Genomic DNA, 10,151 nt, shown 5'->3' with positions numbered 1-10,151 from the left:
GAGTGGTGAGGCATAAATTGGCATTCCGTATCATCATAAAAAAAAATCCCAGCAATTATTAAAAGATTCTTATCTTTTGCTCCCTACATGGATAATGAGATCCTTCTCTGCTGGACTGAGACAGCCTGTCTCTCAGCTCACTTAATGAAATGGACCCAAGTTTGCAAATTAGCATAGCCCTGACTCCAAACGTAACCTCTTGTTGTCTAGTTGTACATCAAGGCACCTGGCTTATGTCTTTGCTTATTAACATCCTGTAATCATGTCAACCCTCTTTAGTTTTCATTTCCTGTTTCCTTTTACAAATCCACGTTAGAGTTATGGGCACCTTTTGGGGGGATTTTTTGTTCAGATGGTCTGGGATGTTTTTTTCGGTCTCAGTTGTAAAATTATTATTATTATTCATTTAGTGGCTCGGGCATTGGACTGGGACTTAGGGGTCTATTCCTCCCTCTGCCACTGGCCTGCTGTGTGACCTTGAGCAAGTCACTTCCTCACTCTGTGCCTCTATTTTGCCTCCTGCCCTTTGTCTGTCTTGGTTATTTGGATTGTAAGATCTCTGGGGCAGCGACCGCCTCTTACTATATCTTTGTACAGTGCTTAGCCAAGTGAATCACCCATCTTAATTATAATAGTAATAAGACATGTCAGGAACAGTATTGTGTGGTGGTGATTACCATATGCGAAGAACTTTCCAAGCCATGAAGAAGGATGATTCCTTTAAAACTATTTTTCTGATGCAAAACTTCATTGCTGAACCTTTAGGGCAGTGGTCCCCAAACTGTGGGGTTTGCCATCCTAGGGAGGGCACAGAGCAACGTTCAGGGAGGGCATGGTGAGGCCTGGACCAACCCCAATGGGGGAACAGGGAGGGAGTGCCACCCAGCCCCACTCTACCCCCAGCTCTGCTCTGGCCCCAGCTGCTGGCCATGGCCCCGGCTCCTGGCCACAGCTCCACTTCTGCCCCTGCCCCCAGGTGCAGCCTCGGCCTCAACCCCTGGCTCCCACCCCAACCATGGCTCTGCATGAGGCCACAGATCCAGCTGCCGGTCCAGCCCACCTTTGATCCCGGCCGACCCCCCACCGTCGCCTCAGTCCCCAGCGGCAGCTCCACTCCCGGCCCTGCTCCTGGTCACAGACCCGCCCCCAGCTGCGGCCTCGGTCCCTGGCTCCTGGCCCAGTCACAACTCCAGCTCCTGCCTCGGCCCTTGTCCCCAACCACGGCCACAGCCCTAACCATGGCCCTGCTCCCAGCCCTGGCTCCCAACCGTGGCTGGGGGGTGACGGACAGGGCTAAGGGGGGGGTGCAAGGTAAAAAGTTTGGAGGCCACTGCTTTAGAGTGATATAGAAAAGTAACGCAAACAAAATGAATCAAACGTCACCTGACCATACACTGCTGATGCAAAGCATCTTTGATAAGTCAGTGCCCTACCGCCTCCTCCACTGCCCTGCTAATTGTCCTGCACTTTCGTGAGCACTTAAATTTGCTCACTCATTCGAATAAACAAGGTACAAGGAATGGGTTAGCTGTCTGGATAAGTAGAAACTCCACAGCATTAACTTAGAACTATTATTTTTCCAGGATTCCCGTTGTATTTTTTCTGACTTAAGTCTATTGCAGTGAAAATTATTTACAGTTTGTAACACAAAGGACAATGCCTTGATGCAAAGCTTTCGAGTATGCTTTTAGAAGATTTATTCCTTTATCAAGTATTCATTTAAGAAGGAGTGCCTTCTAGGTATGGCAATGACATCAGCAATTCTGCCGCATAGCAGCAGATTTATTAATTTAATAGGTTTATCCATTTTACAGCTTGGATCATCATATTTCACTAAACTGGTACACAAGGAGGTTTCAACCCATCTGACAGTTTTATTCTTGTATAAGTTAACAGGCACACTTTATACTCACTACCTTGTGAATTATAGAAGCCTTATGAAGAGCTGGAGTGAAATGGCAGACCAAATCCGAGGAGCATGTTAGCATCTCAGTTATACTGAGCCCCTTTCCAGAGGGAGGAGAAAGAAATCTTCCCTGTAAACATATTGTAAATATTTGTTTATTTTTGGTTTAATAAAATAAATCTTGGATCCTTTGGGTAATATTTAAAGGACACTGCTAACATAAAAATTGCGGACCCAATTCTCCTCTCATACACATCAGCAGTAACTCCATTAACATAAGTGAAACTATTCTTGATTTACTCCAATGCAAGTACAAAAGAGGCCCCATTTGTTTAAAAAATAAATATCCTTACATATGGTAACCAAAATCTGTATTGCCCAACCCCAAGCATTCAAAAATCATGAGTTATATTCTTTTCATTTGTTTTCTGTTTTTTGAGCCTTTAGCGTGCATTTAGATGCTATTTTTCAAGTTTGTCTTTGAAATTATAAGGGGTAGAAACTTACCATGTATATGCAATTATAAGCCAGTTCGTTTATAAGCCGACCCCCCCAAGATGGACAAGTAAAAATGGAAAAATGTTATAATCCGTTCATAAGCCGATCCTATAATTCAGAGATCAGCAAACTTTGTCTCTTGAGCCATCAGGATAAGCCGCTAGTGGGCCGAGATGGTTTGTTTACCTTGAGCGTCGCAGGCACGGAGGTAAACCTAAGTAAACACAGTGTCCCATCCTGCTAGCTGCTTACTCTGACGGGCCAGGACAGCAACTGGTGGGGAAATTTTTTTGGGCGGAGAAGCTAGGAGTAAGGGGAGTAACCCCTGTGACCACTCTCCACTGACCCCACCCCTAGCCGGGGACCCCCACACTCTCCCCATCCCTTCCCTTCCCACATTATCTGGGGAGGGCCAGGGAAGGATGTCTTTGACCTAGTTGGAGCTGCTCTGGCAGGCTGGGCAGCACGATCGCAGCCTGCTCTGACGGGCCAGACTGGGTGGTTCGGCCACAGCATGTTCCAGCAGGCTGGGCTGGGTGGAAATGGCCGCAGTGTGCTCCGGCAGCGTGGCTATAGCCTGCTCCATGGGGCATGGCTGCAGCCTGCCAGCTCCGGAGTTGCAGCTACTTTGGAGTCTGGGGGGAGAGCAGCGTGGCCAGAAGCGGAGAGACTGTGGCTCCACCTCTTCCCTTCTGGCTCTGCTGGCTGTGCTGCCTCTCTTTGCTCCCTCTGTTGGAGTGAGGGGCTCTGTCCCATCTCTGCCTCTCTGTACCCATTCATAAGCCGACCTTTTTCCCTTTTTTACTAAAAAATTCAGCTTATGAGTGAGTATATACAGCATGTTTAATTTTTTTAAATGTTTGTTTAATTGTTTTTTTAAAATATCATGAAATACATTTACATTTTGAGACATCACCTTTGAAATGTTGGGCCTAAACTATTTGAATATGTCCCATTGAGGAGAAGGTGTTTCTTTTCTGTCCTCCTCTGAGACAGAAAGCTTAATGAAAGGGCCTGGTCTACACTAGACAAAAGGCAATACAACAAACTGTTTCTGCCTGTACAGCCTGGAGTTCTTATTTTACCTTAACTGGTTAGTCCATCCCTTTGTACTGCAGGGACCTTTCTTAGCTCATAGCTCTGAGATGGTCTATCCATTCTACATCCCACCCCATGAGGATTATGTGTCCCCAGTTAGTTGGTCTAAACTACTGATACTAAACTACTCAAGATAGTTAAGACCAAAACAGATTGTGAAGAACTTCAAAAAGATCTCACAAAACTAAGTGATTGGGCAACAAAATGGCAAATGAAATTTAATGTGGATAAATGTAAAGTATGACGGAAAAAAAACCACTATACACACACAAATGAGCGGCTAAATTTAGCTACAACAATCAGGAAAAAGGATCTGGCGTCGATCGGATAGATATGCTCTGAAGTGTCCAACGCAGTGCACAGAGATGGTCAAGAAAACGCAAACAGGATAGTTAGGAATCATTAAAAAGGGGATAGAGAATAAGACCTGAACACCAATATTATTGCCCTTCTTATAAAATCCATGTACGCGGACCCACATCTTGATACGTATAATAGATAGGTGGTCTCTCACCTGCAAAAAATGATATTCTATGCAACTAAAAAGTTCGGAAAAGGGCACTGGAAAATGATAGGGGTTTGGAGAGAGTGCCATATGAGAAAGATTATAAGAGGCTAGTCTCTTCAAGCTGGGAAAGAGAGAACTAGGGGGGATATGATAGAGGTAATATAAAATTATGAGTGATGTTGAGAAAAGTGCGAATAAGGAAATTTTACTTATCCCATAAACAATATAACTAGGGTCACAAAATCAAAATAAGGAGCAGCAAGTTAAAACAAATAAAAAGAAGTCTTCTTCATGCAGTCACATCAACTTGTGGAACTCCTTAACCAAAGGAGGTTGTAAAGGCTAGGACTAGAACAGCGTTAAAAGAGAACATGATAAATCAGGGATCAAATGGCTATTAGCCAGGAGGGTAAGAAGGGTCCTAGCCTCTGTTTGTCAGAGGATGGAGATGGATGGCAGGAGAGAGATCACTTGATCATTGCCTGTTAGGTTCACTCCGTCTGAGGCAGCTGGCATTGGCCACGGTCGGTAGACGGATACTGGGCTAGATGGACCTTTGGTCTGACCTGGTATGGCCATTCTTATGTTCTTATGGTCTACTCCTGTAGATGGTTGTGAATTAGGAGCAGGATTTTCACTGCTGCAGAGAATTCAGACTGACATATGAATGTCTCCTTATTTTACTTCCTACATGTTGAGTGAGAAACACAAGAAAATCAACATGGCTAATTGTACGTGAGGACATTATTAGCCAGCATACCACCATCAAAATGAATGGCTACAGTAGTAACTTCTTGACATTACTTTTTTTGAAATTGTCCCATCAATCCGCTTCCTGTCTGGAAAATCTACTCATTCCCTTTCCCCACTTCAAAAGAGGGACATGTCTTTAACTGAAACACTGTTCAGTCACAGGAACACTTTATAGTTGGCCATTGATGTGTTACAGAATGGGATCCCTAATTATTATCAATTTGCAGATTGCTTTGAATGTCTTATTAAGATTCCTGAGGAATGATTGATCATAATCAAAGAAATTAATCACCAATCAGGCCTAGCAATTAACATTAGTGAGCCTATTTGCATATATCTGATAATTTATGCTACTGCTGGAAAAAGGACTTTTGTTGAATAGTATTGATTAAGGGAGAAGAGCCAGAAGCTTCTATCAATGGAATGTTAGACAGCGTTAGAGAGAGCTGTTAATGTGTAAGATATTGAAGGACACTACTGTCGCCTGCCTTTATGCAGAAGTCTTCCAGCTTCTTCTTCTTAGAATTTCTCAAGTGCATTCTCACAAGTGTTCTCTAATATTGAGTGGAGAGATGATCTGTCCTTTGACCTAGAATACATTCATATGTCTTTGTTTTTTATATTACAAATATTTAAAATATATTCAACAATATATGGATCAAATGTTTTTAATATTGGGCTAGATTGTGCAACCTTACATTGGTGAGCAGTTACTTACAAGACATTTCCCGTTGACTCCAGTGGAAGTAACTATTTCCTATTGTGAATAAAGAATTCACAGTGAGGCCCATCGTGATTTTGGCTAATTGCAATGACATTTAAAATGCATAGTATTGCATAATTGAGTACTAGAGTTTACTGGTATTATTTCCAGTATCTGGATTTTCTTTTAAAGTGAAACCTTAACTCTGTATTTCCAATTTTTTTCTTTATAAAACACAATGTTCTTTTAAAGCACTTTTGAAAAAGTTTTGCCGTACATCTCATCCATCTTAACTCCAGTTTAATGAAATTGTTTACTGGAGAATATACAAAGATGTTTAACACAGTATAAACCTGCTACCTGATAGCTACATTCAGTTAAGCACAATAGTTTGCCCTTATGCTCCAATATACCTCAGTATCACAAATTCAAATTTTGCTTTTATTTATACCAGTTTATATCAGAACTAAATCCATTTAATCCATTAGGGCTGTGGTTCTCAAACTGTGGCTCGGGATCTCAAAGAGGGTCACAATCCCATTTCAGTGGGGACACCAGGGCTGACTTAGACTTGGTGGGGCGCAGGGCCGAAACCTAAGCCCTACTGCCCTGAAGCAGAAGCCCGAGGGTTTCAGCCCTGGGTGTTTTGCTTTGGGCTTTGGGCCCTGACCCGGGGTGGAGGGGCTCAGACTTCGGTACCCCATCTTGGGGTCATGTAGTAATTTTTGTTGTCAGAAGGCGGTTGCAGTGCAATGAAGTTTGAGAACTCCTGCAGTAGGGGAAATGATAATGATTTACACTCATTTTGCACACTGCTCCCATGTAAATGAAAGCAGAAATAACCCCATCGTATTTTAAGTAGAGCTGGTCAACATTTGAAAACCATTGAGATTTTGGTGAAATGCTGAATTTTGAAATGCAAAGGCAAACAAACAACAACAAACAGAAAATACTTTGATGATTTTTTGTGTGGATTTTCCCCTCCATTTTTCAGCCAACTATTTCAAAATTTTAGATTTCAAAAAAATAGGGTGAAAATTTCAAAATCATTTTGCATATTCCCCCTCCGCCTTTCTTTTGATCAACTCTGCTTTGCAATAGTGGCTTTGTTCCAAGTGAAATCGGTGTAATGCATACTATCAGAACTTTGTGTAACTTTTGTACTGAATCTCTAAACCAGTGAACTGATCAACCTTAAATATATTCTTTTTTTAACTTCTGAATAAACAGTCAAACCTGTTCTTAATTTAGCCAGAGTGGTTCATCCAGTGATTGCCTCTCTGTACTTATCTCACACATTCGCCAGTAGCAATGTATTACTTATTTGTGAATGCACACTGAATTGTTCTGCAAGATTCCTAGGACTGTGTCCTTAACTCCTTATGTGCTTCTTCAGGCCTTAAAATCTCCTCCTCCCAAGAAGGAGTTTTACAGTCACATTCAGTGGAAGCAGAATCAGACTCTACACCATGGCATTAAATAAGCTCATTTGTATTTCTCCTTAAGCATTAATCCATCTGAAAACATGCTATCACCAAATCCTCTCCAGAACCTATTTTGGGTCTAAATTAACTAACCAGAACATCTGGTTTGCGCTGAAGTTGGTTGGTAGCCATCACAATTTATCAATGGAAAGTGAAAAGGTTAATTAAAATCAGAGGAGCAAAACCTATTCAATTGTTCAGTTAATTATGGTCAGCTCTCCTCCGCCTCTTCCATTCCTCCATAAACATCAGCAACTGACCAATCAATGGTAAATGAGGGTTAAAGCTGCCACTAGCCTGCTGTCACTTATCTTGATGTCTGGTATATGCTTAACGGCAGAGTCACTGAAGCCAATAAAAATGCCTGTGTTGTGAGGAAGGGGTGTAAGTGTGTGATGGGGGAGTTGGTGACATCTCCATACATCATCCCCTAGCTGTAATGTTAGGAGCGTTCATTGAAGGCTGGTAATGCTTTGAGATTTATGGCAGATGCACTTTACTGAATGGACGGCTTTGGTTGAGAACACTGTAGCCAAGCTGAACAGGATCCCACAACAAGACTGGTTGCCCAGTCTCTTAATCCTACCTCAGGTTTACATGGATGGACGTCATGTTGGGAGAGTTAATGTTGCATTGAACAATTAAATTATAGTCTGCCTAGAATATAAATATTTTTCTTCTCCTCTTCCCTTCAGGCTCATATACTAAAACACTAAGAATTGTAGCATTTTGCTAAGCATATTACATATCAGAGGTTTATTTCTCAAGTTTTGCTGTATTCACCAACTAAATGCTATTTTGCTTATAGTAGCTAGACAATCAGAGCCAGAAAAGAAGATTCCCATTCCAGAACTGATAATACATCAGCACATTACATTAAAGGCTGAATCCTGCCATCAGTCACAAAATGTCAATGGAGGCAGATGCCGGTAATCTGAAAAAGAACTCTTCCAATATTGGGTACTTCTGGTAGAAACATGAGCAAAAAGGAGTGATACGGTATGAATTTTCAGATGGAAATTGGAAAATACATTCTAAACATTTTATTTTATAGAGCGTGTCAGACTATGGGCTTCCTAAATATTAAGGCATCTCAAATCAGTAGCTATTAAAAAAAAAATCTTTGACCACCTTGTTTATCCCAAACCCTCAGGGCTAATATTCAACCTTCCTACAACAGAACGTGGACACCAAGCCTCCTTCTAATCCACATACAACCTTTCTCCTCCAGCAGACACAGGTTTCCTCTTATCTAAGGGCAGGACTGTTTGGAAAGGAGACTCTGTATCCCATAGTCAGCTGCTGTTGGCTTTAATCAGTAGTAGCATTACTGCAGTAGTACCAATGAGCTCCGGACACAGACTAGAATCCCATTGTTCTGGGCACTGTACAAACACAGATGCTGCACAAAAAGACAGCCCAGGCCCCAAAGATTGCAATCAAATGAACTTTGACCTCTGTATATAGCGCCTTTAATTCAGATTAAACTGCCAGTGACTGCCCCTCTTTAAAAGCTACTTTCCGTGGGTGAGGATGTTGTGACTACAGTAAACATGGCCTGAAATAAGATCCCAAGTGTTGCAGTATAAAATCTAACTACTACAAATATATAATTCATGTGGATATATACATGTGAATTTTATCAATAAATCTCCACTATGTTCTTAGTCCTTCCCTAGACATACATCTGTACTAGAACTGATAGGTAAATATTCTTTTTTTTTTTTTTTAATGAAAATAGTCAAAACAAAATGAAACATTTGTGTTCTTTTAAAAACACTTACCTGAAATCTTTTGGGTTTTTTTTCAGTGAAAATCTGAAAACTGACACTTTTTTCAAGGTCAGTTGTTTTTTTAAAACAGATTTATTTAGTTTGGTTATTTTGGTTGAAAAACCAGAAAATTTCAAAAGAATTTTTTTTTCTACTAGTTTTCATTTAGAATAAAAGCCATTTAAAAAAAAAAAAACATTTGAAAGAAAATGTTTTGTCCATTTCTATTCTGTTCACATTTAGAGCTGATACTTCATAAAAGCTTCTCATCTGATCAGGTGAGATCTTATAAACCCATGCAAATCCCCTGAATAATGTATGTGTCCGTGTTGTAGGACTCCCATTTAGTACTGAATCAATCTAGAGTGATTTCCTGTGAACAACCGTATTACATCCACTACCCATGTGCGCTTGGCTGGCTGAAAAAAAAAGCAATGTAAACTTATTAGAGCATGCTGATATGGAAGCAAAATCCTGAACAATATGGAGTGCAAAAGTGAGCTTTCATTTCATCATCATTTCATTTGAAGAGGCCCATGGAATGTGCCAGGCCCATGCTGTCCAGTAATTTCCCTGATACACACTCTCACTTAACTCCCATTGAATTAATGTTCACAGCTGGGGAACAAAGGTTTGGTGTGAATGGCTAAAATCTAGAGCTTACTAGGAAATGAATTTTTTATCTCATAATTTTTTTTAATGAAAAAAATGAAATTATTCTTTGATTTTTTTCAGATATACATTGAAAAACTGAGAACCCTGATTGGTTTAATATGGGAAACTTTTCAGTTTTCATTCGCCAAAATCTAAACATTGTGGGGTTGTTGTTTTTGTTTGTTTGTTTGGTTTGGTTTGGTTTGGTTTGGTGTGTGTTGATAAAAACATGAAAACTTTTTACAGTAAAGGAAATTATTTTACAAAAATGATGTTTAGTCAAAAAAAGTTTTAATGACAATTTTTCAGCCAGTTCTAGTAGCAACACACCCAAGATCCTGATAGGAGTGCTTTTAAAATTGTTTTCAGAGGCAGAGTCCTAGAGTCTCAGCAGTATTTAGACTCCTAACTTTCACTGATTTCAGTGGAAGTTAGGAGCCTATCTTGATCACAGTCTATAAGTATCTACATGGGGAACAAACATTTAATAACGGGTTCTTCAATCTAGCAGAGACAGGTATAGCATGATCCAATGGATGGGAAGTTGAAGCTAGATAAATTTAGACTGCAAACAAGGCATACATTTTTAACAGCGAGTGTAGTTAATCATTGGAACAACTTACCAAGGGTCATGATGGAATTTTTCATCTTGTAAATCAAGACTGGATTTTTTTTTCTAAAAGATCTGCTCTAACAATTATTTTGGGGAAAATTCTATGGCTGTATTATACAGGAGATCAGACTACATGATCACAATGATCCCTTTTGACTGATG

The sequence above is a fragment of the Chelonoidis abingdonii genome, chromosome 14, assembly GCF_003597395.2.
Source record: "Chelonoidis abingdonii isolate Lonesome George chromosome 14, CheloAbing_2.0, whole genome shotgun sequence".
Classification (NCBI taxonomy): domain Eukaryota; kingdom Metazoa; phylum Chordata; order Testudines; family Testudinidae; genus Chelonoidis; species Chelonoidis abingdonii.
This window is presented reverse-complemented; position numbering follows the sequence as displayed.